This window comes from Thunnus albacares, chromosome 13 (assembly GCF_914725855.1).
Source record: "Thunnus albacares chromosome 13, fThuAlb1.1, whole genome shotgun sequence".
NCBI lineage: Eukaryota > Metazoa > Chordata > Actinopteri > Scombriformes > Scombridae > Thunnus > Thunnus albacares.
Genome location: NC_058118.1, coordinates 4,369,368 through 4,385,577, shown reverse-complemented (window position 1 = coordinate 4,385,577; position 16,210 = coordinate 4,369,368). Strand labels below are relative to the sequence as shown.

Below are 16,210 nucleotides of genomic sequence, written 5' to 3'. Positions count from 1 at the left end.
ACTGAGCATGTGCAGGAATACAGTTTAATTTACAGAGTTTTGATCGCTTGTTTTGTTACATATTACAACCTCTTGACTTTGTACTAAAGTTCTTTGAGAAATTTATAATAGCATGGCAACATGCTCACAGTGATGATGCTAATGTGCTGATATTTTGCAGGTATAATTACCATGTTCACCAGTTGAGTTAGCTTGTTAGCATGCAAACATTTGCTAATTAGCACTCTTAACACAGCTGAGACTGTACTGAACTGGACAATCTGAAATGCTGTCCTGATGATGGCAGTTAAAGGGAAACTTGGGGGTTTTTTTCAACCTGGACCCCATTTTACCATCATTTTGTGTCTAAGTGACTAATTGGGACAACAATATTTGAAATCGGTCCAGTATTGGCTGCAATGTAATCCTTTAGGGCAATTGTGCCCCATCAATGTACAGAGCATGCACACCAGAAAAAAAAGCCTATTACAATTCCCCCCCGATGGGGCATCAATGTCTGCACCAAATTCAATGGCAATCCATAGTTGTTGAGGCATTTCACTCAAAAACACAAATGTGAACCTCAGGGTGGCGCTAAAGGAAAAAGTCAAAGGATAACCAAAGTCATCAGGATTCATCTTCTAGGCACCATGGATATCTGCACCAAATTTCATGGTAATCCATCCAATAGTTGTTGAGATTTATCAGTCTGGACCAAAGTGGTGGATCAACAGACCAACCACTGACCTTGCCATGCCTGTTACTTCCAGTTTGTGGTGGTATAGATCAGAAGTCATCTGTTGATTGGCATGTGGTGTAATGTGGCACTAACTGAAGATTAAGAGTAAAAGTGAAGTTATTACACAATACGCCAAATATTAAATATCCCTCTGTCATAGCTACTCTTCTACTATCTGAATATCACTGGTTTTAAACAAATTTGGCACATTTACATCACAATGTGGTTCATTCATGTGTGCTGTCCCTGATAAATGAATAAACAAAGGGATCAATTGTTCATACAGTATACATACAGCTGATTGTCATCAGCATACCATCAGAAAATGGATGGCATATTTACAGATTATCTTACACTGAGAAGTATACATGATGCTGTGCTGCAGTGATATCCATCTATCTGTCCATCTCCAGCAGGTTTTATCACATGACACAGATAAGCTGAAGTAAGGTGTACTTATGTTCCTTCATGATCCGGAGATTAACCTCTCAATGATTTGTTCACCCTGGTTAACCCCAGATGTTGTGGTAAATCTTCTTGCACTGCATATCCTGTGGGTTGGGCCCAATCAAGTTATTCATCATCTGGATGGAAAACAAACACTCAAACAGTTGGTTGGTTGGTGTGATCTTTTCTATCAGTTTTGCACTGCAGCAGTAGACTACAGCTGTAACTTTGGCAATGCTATCCAGATGGGATACATCACAGCACAGTGAATTGGTGCAAACTCAAAAAAATGGCTGCAGCAAGTTGCAGGCTACAATCTTTTAACTGCACACTTAAGGTGAACAACCCTGTCAGGTGAAACAATGATGTGTAAAGGTTTTGCAGAGTGCAAACGTGCATAGCCAAACAAATTCAAACATAATAAAAAAAATATAGCTGCAAGCGGCAGTTCCTCAGTTTTAGCTTTTTTGTGCTCATCAGAGGGAAGCAGCTCAGTTGACCAAATTAAAGCCGTAAGCAGCAACAAGCGGGTGTCAGGCTTCACAAAGGTGAGTAAAGTCACTTCAGTTAGTCAATTCTGTTCAAAGTAGTGAGACCAATCAAACACTTGTTTCACTGTAACAAACCCTGCAGCATTTCAATAATTGCACTCAAGTTCACTCAAGTTCTGTCATTTGTCCCCCCTTCATAAGATGTGAACGAAAGTCAGTGTGTATGTTCAGGAGACAGCACAGGATTTCTGAGTTAAATCAGGATTGCTCAAAGGCATCTTGAGTCATGAGCAAATATGTGATAGGCCACACTATTTGCACCAATCAATATGGCACTTCAGATTTTGGTTAATATTTGCCAGAGCATGCACACCAATTTTAGTGAAATTCTGTCCACTGGGTTTTCAGATACACCTTTATGGCATTTGTAGTGCTCCCTATAGGTCGGGATCAAAATGTTTTGGTACACCTATTTGCATAACTGAAGTTATGTATGAAGATTTAAGATGATTGGACAAATGGTTATTGAGTTATGACAAATATTCTCTAAGCCCTACCAATTGCGAAGATATTTTGGTTGATGGCAGCCATGTTTTTCGACCGATCTTGCTCATTTGTAGTAGATTTGTGTATTTCAGCTGTATCCCAAATTTTGTATAGACCGAGTCAAAATCCAAAAAGTAGATGTCACATTACTGTTTTTCAGATTATGCAAATTAGAAAAAAATCCATCATTGCAGAATTTTTGGTCCAAGAGGCTTTTTTGTAGAGCACATTGAGATGGACTTGTGTGTCAAATTTCAAGTCAATCAGGCTCATGGTCTGGGGGCGCAGCCTTTCCAAAATTTAATTTTTGGGCCTTAATTACAGTGCCACCATCCGACCAATTGGGCTCATATTTCTTGTGAGCACTTGTACATCATTTCCAGTTACTGGGACAAATTTAATGGTTTTCGTTCATTTCAGCTCACAGTAATTTGAGCCAATGCAGCAGAAAAGAAATAATAATAATAATACACCAGCCAAACATAGAAGGTTTCTAACTCCTTGGGGGTTTGTACCCTAATTATACATAATTAGGGTTATTGTTTTAATACAACTTACAAATGTCCATTTTAAAAATAAACTCCAATGAGCACCTATAAACATGCACAGGCACACAAATTTTAAGTAACACACCAAACCATGCTTCTTTCTGTAATTAGACATTGCATAACTGACATCTGGAACTTGCTGACACACTTGCAATTTCAAGTGAATGCAGCAACTCTTGAGGCATCCTATACATGAAGGGATGGGGGGGCGGGGGGAGGTTGCCAGCGCTCACCTGGCAACCCGCTTTGGCTACGCTCTAAAAGCCTCAAACATTTCATAGCTCAAAGAGTTTGCGGGGGAAGTCTTTAATATGGCTGGTAGTATCTGCTACCGCCTGTGCGTCTTGCTCGTCTGCCTTTGAGCGGCAGATCAGACACATCAGTGCCATCACCGCTTGTCATGAGGAACAATCACGTCTTGAAATAACACAAACAGCCGTGTTCAAAGACCAGACATGAAAAGATGACATGCATATCAAGAGTTCTGAATGCGTTTTTTTGTGTGTGAGCGTGCGTGTGTCTGTGTGTGTGCCACATTAAGACAGACAGTTTTGCAGGGATGGAGAATAGAATAGAATAACTTTTACGTTAGGTGCAGAAAAAGAGGGATTTAATGTGAATACAAGTACTGTAGAAGAAAGGTAAAGAGAGTGAGGGATAGAGGAGGAAACAGTGAGACAGGCGGGGGGTGGAGGGAGGGATGAGAAGGATAGACTTTAACTGTCTGAAGGACAAAGCTACTGACCCGCGGATCATTCAGAGGATTGCCTTTCAGTTTCAGAGCAAGGTCAGGCTGCTTATTTTACCTCAGTGTTTTCACTAATCTGTTTTTTGTGTGACACAAACAAACACTGAGGCTGCGTACACATACACACAGGAAGCACACGTGCACACATGCAGACACTGAAACTAAGCCTTCCCATACTGCCTTGAAATAATAACAGCCTATGTAGGCTTTGCTATCAATAAACATTAGATGTGCAAGCTTTGTGCCTACATGAGTATCACACTACCTCGGACCTGTCATGAATTTCAATTGCGAGAAGGGGCCATCACAGACTGCACATGTCCACGCTGAATTCTAATGTCTGTAAGATGTTTTCAATGCTGATGATTTGGCCTTCAAATGCATGAAATACTGTAAGCTCTATGCTTTAATCTATTGTTAGACATCTCAGCGCAAAAGTGTAATGAGCTAAAATCTGCCTCCATCTTGTATTGACAGGTCTTGAGGAGCTGACAGTGGTTCTTAGTTGGCAACTCATTAGCCACACTACATTTATGTCAACACGTTTACTGACAATCAGCGGAGGGATGCTGGGAAGCCTTGGTCGTCCCATGGGACCCGCCAGCATCTGTGGAGGAGACGTACCAGTGGGCGTTCATCTCCTGATGGAACGCTCCATCGAAACACAACAGCACTGAGGAGTGATCACTGGAAATAGCTTAGTGCCCTACTGTGGGTTTGGGGTAGGACTGCTATGAAGCAGAGTAATCTGCAGTTCAGTTCGTGTGTGTGGAGTCTGAGGGTGTGTGTATGTGTATACAGAGTGGGTTAAAGTGCCCCAGCGTGTTCCATGCTGATCTGATAATGAATGAGCAGGGTCAATAGGATGTTAACGGCCCCGTGGGAACGGCTGCTGGTGGATGGGTGGAGGAAGGACGAGGGCCCAGGGACACTGAGCTGTGTTTTCACTGTCCTCGCTCACCACCATGTGTGTGTGAGAGAGAGAGAGAGGGCAGCAGGGACAGTAAGGTGCCTCTGTCCCTGATATTTGACTCTTTAGCTCAACCCCCGCTGTGTCCTCCCAGTAAAGCCTCAGTCAAACAAAGCAGCTCGTCCAGTGTAAAACCAACATCAGCACAGCAGCTTTGACTACGGATTAGTCTTTGCTCCCCTGCCACATTTGTCACACACATGTAAAACAAATATGCACATTGTATGTCCACTGACATATCAAAATACAATGTTAAAAACTTGGTAATAGCATCAAAGTGTCTGTTTTTTTTTATAGTTTTACTCCCAGCTTAACATCAGTCTGAAGGTGTTTTAGTGAAATCTGGTGGTGAATGCTTTAACAGCATATCTGTGACTCATTATGCTTGCAAATGGCCCATGCATGAGCAGGTTAGAAGAGACATAAACCACAAGGTGAAAGAGTAATTGGATCACCCAAACATAAGTAATAAAACCTCATACAAGAAGACAGCATGTCAGCTGTGTGTCAGGGAGAAAACTCCTGTTACATGTGTAAACTGAGAGACCAGCAGCACTGATAGCTGAATAGAATGGATGGCTACATGATCAGGAGTACAACTGGGCCTCTAATTGCTCAGAAAACACACACACTCTCGGACACACAAACACAATGAAAGTATCAGTGTCACTTTGAACCGGTGGGTCAACATGTGCAAAAAATATGGGTGCCTTTTATGTCTGACAAGTGGATGAAAGAAGAAGAGCCGTGATAGCATAGGAGAGAGAGGAGGGGGAGAGAGAGAGAGGAAGTGCAGGGAGCACTAAAAAAACATTGCGTGTTGTGTTGGCAGGCGCTCCAGTCAAATCCCTTGGCAGTTCCGAGGCCCCGCCTTTGCCATCTGATATTCAAATGCAGAGGAAACTGGAGGAGAGCTCCTCCCAGACCACCCGCAGAATCGCCAGGGATTAGTCAAAGAGCACCAACTAGGTCAACAAGATGCAGGGCCAGTGCATGTACAGGGGGACGTGAGGCAACTCACCCACACAGGAGCCGCCCTAGTCTTGCCTGCGTTCCTATTCACACGTGTGAACTGTCTCTCTCTCTTACACACACACACACACACACACACACACACATACACGGTGCTCTCACACAGAGGCAGCCACGCTTATGCAGTGACCTGTTTTCCCATACTTTGACAGTTATCCAAAAACAACTCCAAAATTCCTCTTGATTTTTCTGTTTCAGAGCAAGTGGGTATGGGTTAAGCATTAGATATTAGGACAGGCGTAGGGAGATGTAAACATTCCCACTGCTGTCAGCAGCCTTACAATTGAATCCCTGGCAGAACATTTGCTTTGCCAGATAAAAGCAAAATGATGAAATGATGAAATGAACAGTTTTAATAAGTGGGATGTTCTATTTGGATAAAACTGCTTGTTTTACCTCTAAACTTCACATGCTGTATGTGTTTAGGTCATGCAGACTACTGAACAACGTCCCTGCAGTTTCATAGTCACACCTTAACAAAACAGCTCCAGGCAAGATGGCCTTTTTTTTTTTTTTTTTTTTAAACTGTAGGTGTTTATTAAGCCTATTCTTCCCTTTGCCAGTAGCAGACTGAAGAAACTGTTGAATGGGAAAGCAGACACCATCCCCATTGTGAGGCCAACATCATGATATGCCTTCGCAGAGCACTGTGTTGAGTGTGGATCCTTTCAGTCAGATCAGTGGCTCTCCAGAGAAACTCAACACGGAGCTGATGTACTAAATAACACTGACATACCTGGACAGTGACCGTAGTATCAACTGTCTGAGCGTCAACACCCTAGAAGACATTTCTCAGCGTCCCATGATGACCTCAGTCAAATATAATGTTGCTTTCCTGGAGCACTTTTCCTGGCAGTGCAAATTTAAATAACTCACAGAATGTACTGATTGCGAGTCAGATGGGAAAATAATGTGAAATGGGAGAGATGGGGTCATCATACTGAATCAGTAGTTTGGCACACCTTTTCTGACAGTGGCAGCTGTGACTTTCATGTATCCCCTCTCTTAGCGCACTGCTGCGTTGTACTGAAATTATCTATCTTGTCTATCAGACACAGTTTCATCTCTCTGACACTCTTCAAGGACAAAAGCAGAATATTTACCAAGACGACTGAGATGGCTGTTTAGCATGTCTGCCATAATCCAGTCATAATCACTCTTGTCTGTTTATTTTGCACAGAGGTCAAGCATTTTCTTCTCCGTCCGTAGTTTGCTGCACCAATAAAGACAGTTTCACTCGTTAATGAATAATCCACTCATCACAAGGTTGTGTTGAGTCTGTAAAAAAAGGGATATATTTTCATGACATTGGAGGATGTTCAGGTATTGACCTTATCTGAATTATTTTAAAAGATGAATGTGGATTTACGTGCTTATTCCTTTATTTGCTTTGTTGAATTAAATACAGTAAGTTGCCCTTGCTAGAGTTTTTTTTTTTTTTTTTTTTTAAGCACAACAGTTGAAGAATCCAAACCCTGCAGCTGTATACGTGGGGAATGTCACAACCATCCCATACTCACTCCAGTTCAAAGGTTACAGTATGGTGTGACTTCCAGCGGGCCCTCCCACTGCAGCTCGCACCTGCCTCCTCCCCAAGAGGCCCTCCCTTCACTCCAAACCTTGGGAGACACTGCGGCTGAAATTGGGGAGTGAAGGGTCAAAGGTGGAGGGTTAATGTCTGCTGACACTTCGCTCCCTCCCTCTGAGACAATCAGGCGTCTGAATCTAAACTCTCCTGTGTTTGCTGCCAGGCCAAGAGAACACCACTGCAGAGCTGACCTTTGCCCTCTCATTCATATGTTTTCCATCTTTTCTTTTCTTACCTTGATATATTCAGTGGAATACAGTATGATCATATAGAAAACCTAATTTATAGAGGGCTGGGGTCAGATTACTCTATTCCTGGATGGAGAAACAAATCAAATCCGCATATCCCATCCAAAGATTTGAATGATAATCTGCCCCAGTAACCGTTCAGTGAACTCAAGCTGACATGAAAGGTGAGTCACAGATGAATTGGCTGTATTGCAGTGTTATTCAGCTGAAAAAATCTAGTGCATAGCTTTGAAATATGTGTATAATGTGTTAACTGAAGCGTTTCTGCTTTTGTTTTTCAAAGTTGCTTAAATACTTTAAACACCACCTCAGTTTTAATTAGCTGAGAAGTCTGCAGTTGTTTAATTAGAGAAATAATATTCTACATGAGGATACGACTTGTTAGGTTTTAAAATTTTGAATTCATTGTACTTAAATAATTAAAACAGTAAGATTTTTTTTTTGAAATTCTCAATTTCACTGTATTCTACAATTTTTATTTATTTTGATAAAATTAAATTACAGAATCCCAATCCTGCACTGTTTTACACACTTCATCCAACACTGTGTTAACAAGATAGTAAAAAGTCAGTCTTGTAAAACATCAAACGTCTGTTTCCTAATGACTTTTAAACGCCTGTTAACCTTTCCTTTTATAATGCGCCACACTTTTTCAATTTTCTTCACTTCTTTTGTCACTGACCACAGCTGTGTCACTGCAAGCGGACTGTTAACATCTGTAACCAACCTTCTTTTCCGCAGTGCCTGACAGAATGTGTTAAATCGTCTACATATATAAGATCATGACAAAATGTTTTCAAAAAGGCCTCAGACTTTTTTGTTAGTCACAATCTGTCCCCATACTTCAGGTCAAAGGACAGAGTTCCCTGAACCACATTTCTGTGAAAAGCTTCAGGGGCAAAGTTCAGCGTGTTCTGGTTGGGGGGGAAGGAATGAAAGGGAGGATATTGTATCTCCATTTATGTGGCATTCTGGGTCAGAGTTCAAAGATGAAAGGTCGCTCCAGTTCAGAGGTTACAAGGTGAGATACCATCCAAATTGCTGAGCCAGTTGTGCTAATCTAACTTGAGGCTGATGTTAACGACTGAAGCGTGACACAAAAATAATGTCCTGAACAGCACTTGTGATGCAATCAGACAACAACAATAAACATCAACTTTTTATGAATACCACTTTGGCGAGGACTTTGATCAGACTTTTAACTGCTGTTGTATTCAAAATGCAAATTGCAGGTAACACCTATTGCGAACAACAGCCTTGTAAAAGAAAACTATCCAATTTACCTGACTGACATGTTGAGTGCTGCCTCTGTTTATACTACTGGCAATGAACTGAATTACTGTTTAACACCACAGTGGGGTTACAGCAGGTTAGAAGGCACAATATCCAACTGGCTGAATACAAGTGGCCAATAACACAGCATGATGTGATAGCAGAGCAGTGGGAGGACAGGGAGGGACTACCCCCCCAACCACCCCCCCCAAAACACACACTCCCTCCTTACATACACACAACCCCCCATGCTGGATTTGAAAAGGGAAACACAGACAGAGATGGGTAGAAGTAGGTTATATTGTTGTGTTCTTATTCATGAGAACACTGATGTTCCCCAGGTCCTTAGAGACATTTTGTTCAAGGCCAAGTTGAGATGACTGACTGTAGGCCAGTGGACCTGATATCACAGATTAGCACAAGATGTCAGAAAAGAGAGAAAAAACAAAAGTTATTTGGAAGCATTTGCCACACAATTGTTCGTTTAACTTTACATTATTGATAATATTCTCTCAAAAGTAATTCTTCATATTGCCGATTTGAAACTCATGAAGTGATATTTTAAGACAAAGTAAAAAGTTTCCATGTGCACATCCGCTGTATGTGAATGACACCCTGCTTCACACTTTAGTGACACACATTCACACCTGGGAGCTGCCTCAGTGCCTTGTTCAAGGGCACCTCGATGACGTTTATGTTGTTCATTTTCTCCACTTGATCACTGTGTGCTGAGCCAGGTAGTAAATCTCCAGTACTGTGGCAGATATATTCTTTTAACTCTCATATTTTGGACCTCATCCAAGGAGAGGCCTAATGATTTGTTTAGAGATGCCGACTAAAAGGTTGGTTGGGCCACTTCTTATTTAATCCCTCATTTAACTGAAAGGCCATTTTATTAACCCGCTTTTGTTCTGAGAGGATAGGCTGAGGAATTATTGTATCGTCTCCAATAAGGTTTTTGACTTCAAACTGCCCATTAATTGGTATCAGACTGTTCATTATAAAACAAAACATGTGGAGACAATGTACAAAGTTGGTAACTGTGCTACAATAAATGATGTCAATTCTATTTTCCACCAATTAGTTTTATGTTGACCCAAAAAACGTGAGAGATCTTTATTCCAGAACTAAAAAGAAAAGTGAGTTTAGGATTATTGTCTTACATTCATGTATATGACATTAATATTCAGTTTACTATACATTTTAAATCTGAGCAGACCCTAAACATATGAAGCCTTAGGGAAGGGGGACTCCAGTGATTTAGTACTGCACTTCCACAAAGTTAGGACACTTGTGAAAAGCACTTTAATAAATAATGGTCAAAGTAGATGCAGCAGAGGCCTAACTGTTCTGATTTTAGTCACTAGTATGGGTGAAGTTCCAAAAACGCTGGATCCTACATTTCCCACAATACAACGTAACCAAGCGGGTAGTTCCGGGTCTGAAAAGTGAAGCCAATGCGGAAGTGCCTTAAACCTACATTCTCTCTAAAGGCCAGCAGGGGGCGACTCCATCGGCTCCAAAAAGAAGCGCGATTGTATAGAAGTCTATGAGAAAATGACCCTACTCCACACTTGATTTGTCACCTCAGTAAACACTTTCCTAATAAGTTTATGGTTTCAAATCTTCTTCAATACAGCATGATGTTCATTTTGTAAATTATGGTCCAATTTAATTTGAATTTGACGATAAAGCATCAGTATGCTTTAGGGCATGGCTATGTTGTGATTGACAAGTCGCTACCACAGCGACAATGTTGGTTAGATACCGTAACCGTGGTGTAACTCCAGATTCACAGAGTATAGGCATAGCCATACTCTCCGTGAATCTGTTTATTTTTCAGTGTGTTTTCATGAAAGTTAATTGTAACATTTTGGTCGCCTGAAAAAGTCTTGTTCAGCATTTGGTTGTACTAAAAGACCCTCTAAGGAGTCAGCTCTTCAGTTTTTACCAGTAAGTACATTTTGTTTTAATGGTTTTATGCCTGTACATTGCTAGCAAAAATTAGCATTAGCAATATTACAGTTAACCATACACTGTAAATGCAACATGCTAACCAAGCTAGCAGCTAGTGTTAGGGTCAGATCTCCCTGCGGCCCAAAAAGCATTTTCCCCATAAACCACCATTGTAAAAAAGACGTCTGTAAAACTGTTGACGGGACACCTTGAACTGCAAACAACTTCAATTATGACTCTTTTTATTATGAACTTTTGACCCATGGAGGTTTTATATTTGTAAAACTTTCCTCGAGCCAAGAAAAGCGATTTAAAAATCCATGACATCATCACAATGTAAAGTCTTTAGGCCTAGCGTAACTCGTGGGTGGGCCAGTGGGGAAACACCACTGTGCATATTCAATGGGCTGCACAAGTGGAACAAACCCAGAAGCTAGAAACTTTTTTTGACATATGCACCAGTCGAGCAATTTTATAGGACTGAATGGGTGCCATTTTTAGTCCAGTATCCAGCTCTTATAATACATCCATGCTTCTGGCTCCAACAATCCAAGATGGCGACGGTCAAAATGCTAAACTCGAGGCTTTAAAACAGAGTCCACAAACCAATTGGTGACATCACGGTGGCTACGTCCATTAATTTTAAACAATCTATGAACGTAACACCATATTTCATTAAACTTCCCCTGCCTGCCTGGAAAAGGTGACTGTACAAAGTCCCTTCAGAGCTGCAGAGGACATTATACAAATGTTTTCACAGGCTGTACAGAGCTCCCCATTGAGAGTAAAGTAAAGCTCATGTGTGAAATCGGTGGACTTCCCCTTTAAGTAAATCTGCGCACTCAAGAACTTTTTAAATTTCCTTCCTTGACTCTGTGTTTTGCTGATATTCACTGTAAAGCACTTTTTGGAGTTTACTGTGCTTTACTAAAGTGCTAATATACAGTGTGCTGCTGCTACTGTTACAGTCAATACTGCTACAATTACTACAGTTACAATTTACAAAAATAGTTGTGGTCAATTAAAAGAAGAACATATCAAATAAAAACTATAGCCTGCTTAAAATGTATTTTATTGTTATGATTATGATTATGATTATTATTGGCAGTGGCAGTGTGTGGGCAGCAGCTGTTCCTTTAAGGGTGGTGTCAGCGGCAGGCGGAGGAGGAGGAGGAGGAGGAGGAGGAGGAGGAGTGTGGCTGTCTCCGCTCACTTCTCCACACACAGCGAGGGGACTCCGACAATAAACAATTCCCACAGACTACACGCTACACACCTCAGCTCGGTCACAGTCGCAGCGAGAGAAAAAAAAAAAGAACCGAGGCATTTTTTGGACTAAATTTTGATTTTTAAAGCCTGCCTCGCCATTTCTTTTTCCTGCTTAAAGTGTCAACACAGATGCGAGCCGTTTTCATTGGATTTGCCTCCTCCTGTCGAATAATAACGATGCGCCTCTCCGGCTGACTGTGGGGTGGACAACGCAGGTAGGGATCTATGTGCTATAGATAAACGCACTGTCATATCTGGGGAATTATTACCACTGGGGGTGAAAAATACACGGGTACCCATACAGGACGCGGTGTCGAGGATTATGCTAGATTATAGCGTGTTTTATCGAGGATAGGAGAGGCTGTTTGTGTGTCGAAAGGCGAGCAGAGGCGCATATGGATACACTGTAGCGTTGAAAACGCTGCATAAAGAAGTGGAGAATCAACCTGGCTGTGTAGTGTTTAGTAGCTAATAACTACCGCTGCCTGTATTCCTTGGCTAGCAGGAAATTAGGCCCAGAATAGAGGTATTTTTCTCTGTAAAAATTGCTAAGATGGTTGTCAATTCTAGTTAATTTATCCTTATGTGCGAAGCTGAATCAAATAAAACCGTCCTGCTAATTTCCCAAATATGTTCTCGGCTACTGTAGCGTTACTTTCATATGCTGGCCATGTGAACGCTGAATGAATAATGTCAACCCATGGGTTAATTTAATAACAATATATACAGCACAGGGCCGTCCATGTCAGAGGAGTTGTAATGTAACGTTAGTACAGTCACTGTAGTTCATCACGTTGGGTCAAAACAGTAGACAGCCTCCTATTCCGAAGTAGTTTTAGCACCACCAATGGTGGCAACGCTTCACAGTGGCACTATTCTGGCAAGTCCCGGTCCTTAAAAAGATATTGAAGGGTTCTGAATGAACCTCAAGGCCTTGGAAAGGTATTAAGTGCTGTTAGGTATTCAGTTTGAGTTCTAAATAGGGTTTCTGGTGTGTTTAAGTGTATCTTTGTCTGGGATGCAATAGGCTGCTTAATGAGGCATCTCCCTGGTTGTCCAGACATATGCTTAATGTTTTGGAGTTTTAATAGGTTTTATATTGTATTAGTATCTGAAAGAGTTTAAAATGCACCTTGTACATGTTTGTGTAGTGTCATTTTCAGTTTTTGACATTGCAGTCCCACTCAGGGGGAGTCAGTGACAGTGGCACTAAACCCTGAGCACGTACAGTAAATACAGTATAGGCAAAGGTATCTAAAAATGTTACAAAGCAGTGGCACACTGTCTGTTGCTACAACAATACTACAATTAGTATGGAGGTAACATTTGGCCTTTTAATGCACTATAAACAGCCATGATCTGGATTTATGGCTTAGTTCATGATCCCCATTAAGGGTCATTTTGTTTTGCTTTGTTGTTACACCACATTCTAAAAAATCAACTTGTCTGTCATCAGTGGATTATTCCATCCTGCAGGTTTGGTCTGCCGACCAAAATGCGGTTGGTTGAAGTTGGTCTGTTGCAGCCTGTCACATCACTGATCATCATGTCAGATATGTTTTGATAGAGTTCAAAGACTGGTTTTCAGTAACTGCCAGGGAGGCTTTTTGAGTGGCCTTTGAGTAGGTGTTCCTTCTTCTGAAATGTCCTATTGCCTCATTGGACTTTGAATGAGCGTAGAGGCAAAAGGTCATGGGCTGAAGTTTGCAGCGAGTTACAGGAAATAGGGCAGAGTACATCTTCAGTTCAGGTTCTAAAAGGGCAATTTACAAAGATTCCCAGCAGCAACCTGTTTGTGTTTCGCAATATGAGGCTAAAAAGAAATGGTTTTCAGTTAATGTGCTACCTTTCACAGTACCATTTATAGTAATGTGGAGAAAAGTCCAACTTTTTTTTTTTTTTTTTTAAAGCCTTCTAAATACTGTCTGTGTCTAGGGGTCTGCCTTTTAGCCTTTCTTTTGTTGAGCATTTAAGCTGCTTAATTATTTGACCTGAACTTACACAAGATGTTCAAGGTAGTTCAGCTTGTCCTCTGTTGCCATAGATAACTAAAACCTCCACATTTATAGCCTAACTTTAAAGTTGCACTTTAAAAAGTACTTTTGTTTGAGTGGTCTGGCCATGCCGCTGTAAGTCAAAGGATCCTCTGTATTGGATGTAGCTTGATTTGACTGAGCCATCTGCTATTGTCCAGGGAGCTACTGTTGAGTGATGTGCAGTAGCCTGCAACAGAAAACCAGAGGACATTCAAATGGCTAAATGCAAATGATGCCAAGGCTGCTGAACAGTCACAAGACTGGACTCTGCACTCTACTCCCTTATCCACTGGCTGCCTTTCATGACAGCAAATCTTATCTGCCATCAAAACATCACTGCTGCTGCTGCTGTATGGAAGTAGCATGTTTTGACGTGTGTGTGTGTGTGTGTGTGTGTGTGTGTGTGGGTGTGTGTGATTGTGCACATGCAGGTGTGTCCTGCATGTCTGTTCTGCAAATGTGTTTTACAGATAACATATTTGGTTACAGTGTGAGCAACATCAAAACACATAAAGTAATTTCAGGATCGCGCCGCTTGTCAGTTTCCTGTTTTTTAAGCAAATACATGTAACAGTGTATTTTTATACAGAAAGCCACAGATACAGGAGTACCTGCCCAGACACTTATCTCTACTAACAGCCTCTCTAATTACTACCACTGTGCCAACTCAAACCCCACTGTTTGTAAATCTGTCAGTCACAACAGCAAGAGACACAGGGCAGGCAATATCCAGGATAGCATCACGCTTTTTGATCGCTGAGATACTCGGCGTCAAAAACAAACTAATGTGCAATCTACCTGAACAAGTGTCACGCATTTACTGCAGAGTTTTTGATTTATTATAGACCTGGGAGCTGCCCAGCACTTGTGTTGTTGGCCACTGAACATTGTTCAAGGGCACTTTGACAGTAGATGTTGAGGAATAGAAGTGCATTTCTCATCTACTCACAGGCTCGTACTATGTCAGCCCACTGAGGATTCAAACCCGAGACCTTTTGGCCACAAGCTCATTTCTCTAATTGTTTGGGCTCTATAATATTTGTGCGGGGCATGCATTAAGCCGAATCATTTTATTGTTCTGTTTACTGTTTGTTTATTCAGTAGACACTCCCTTCTTATGATATTACTGCTGTTATTATGCAAAGATTTACACCGGAACAATTATGCTGTAAATTTCATAGTCGGACTGTAACGTTTATCTTAAATTCACAAGACAGAAACACGACACGAGACCGCTCCATGTTAATGAAAGTGTTTGAAATGGATAGTTTTCAATATCGAATTTATTACCAACATGTTAGCACTTGTTAGTATCTCGGATCCTTTCTGTGCTTCTTCCTCTTCCACACCTCTTATCTCTGAATGTATTTCACACGCATAAGTATCACACATACCACGACGGGGCGGGATCGCATAGAAGCGGTATAGAAAATGTCTTGGAATGGATATGAGGAAGACGAGGCTAAAATGTCATGGTTAAAGTGATTTTTAAAGTGTAGACATACAGCCCACAGATTGATGCAGTGACTGAAGCAGCACTGGAGCCAATAAAATTGAATAAAAAAATAATAATATAAATGAATATATACACTACAGATATTTAAACCAACACTGCAGCGCCACTATTCTTAACGGATCTTCAATTAGTCAGGCAGAGACATGATGGAAACTTATGCTGTTTACTGATTATTTTAGTGTATTTTCTCAGAATATTCTGCCATTAGAATACCCAGAAGACTGAAACCACATTAGAAAACAAGGCACAAAACTCCTGAAGTTAATGTCGCTCTCTGAAATAAGATCCTTGTGTGGGCAGTTTTGGAGTATTCCCACCGTGTGCAGCTTAGAAGATAGGGTTTTAGTAGGGGCTCTCAGTTATAGCAGCACTATCTCGTTCAGAGACAATCACTCCGGCTCCTGTTGGTGCTTCTGTCATGAACAGAAGGCGACCAAAGTCAATGGGACTCATTTTGATGACAAGGCAGGAACCGCTAAATGCGTCTTCACAGCCATCGCTCCTCGGATGCAGGCTGGAATGACGAAATGCGAGGAAGAAAGATGGACGCCTCCGCTGCAACCCCTGAGAGCTATACTAGCCAGAGCTCATCTGTTGAATGACTCTCCTCCTTCGCCTCCTCCCCTCACCCCTCCCTTCACCCTCACCTCCAACTCTCCACCCCTCTGCCTCCACGCTTTACCTTGGCCTTGGCGCAATGACAGGCCCCTCAATTATCTCCACCGATTGATCGCTGCTGATTGCAATTGCTGTGAATTATTTAGACTTTGCTGAAATTGCCCACTAAATTGGAAGGATGCCGAAAGAGAAAGATATTGCGGGTCA

General features: G+C 41.5%; 2 protein-coding genes across 3 annotated transcripts in view; one reads left to right on the top strand and one right to left on the bottom strand.

Annotated features, from left to right (window-relative positions):
- The window catches only part of samsn1b (SAM domain, SH3 domain and nuclear localisation signals 1b), a 60,868-nt gene that overhangs the window by 34,991 nt on the left and 9,667 nt on the right, over positions 1 to 16,210 (bottom strand). The window lies entirely within an intron of this gene.
- Positions 11,765 to 16,210, top strand: part of nrip1b (nuclear receptor interacting protein 1b) — a 38,447-nt gene continuing 34,001 nt past the window's right edge. The window contains exon 1 of one of the 2 annotated variants that reach the window (XM_044370011.1): positions 11,765 to 12,048. The gene's annotated coding sequence lies outside the window, so the exon portion shown is untranslated. The remainder of the gene's footprint in view (positions 12,049 to 16,210) is intronic. The other variant, XM_044370013.1, reaches the window with a different exon arrangement.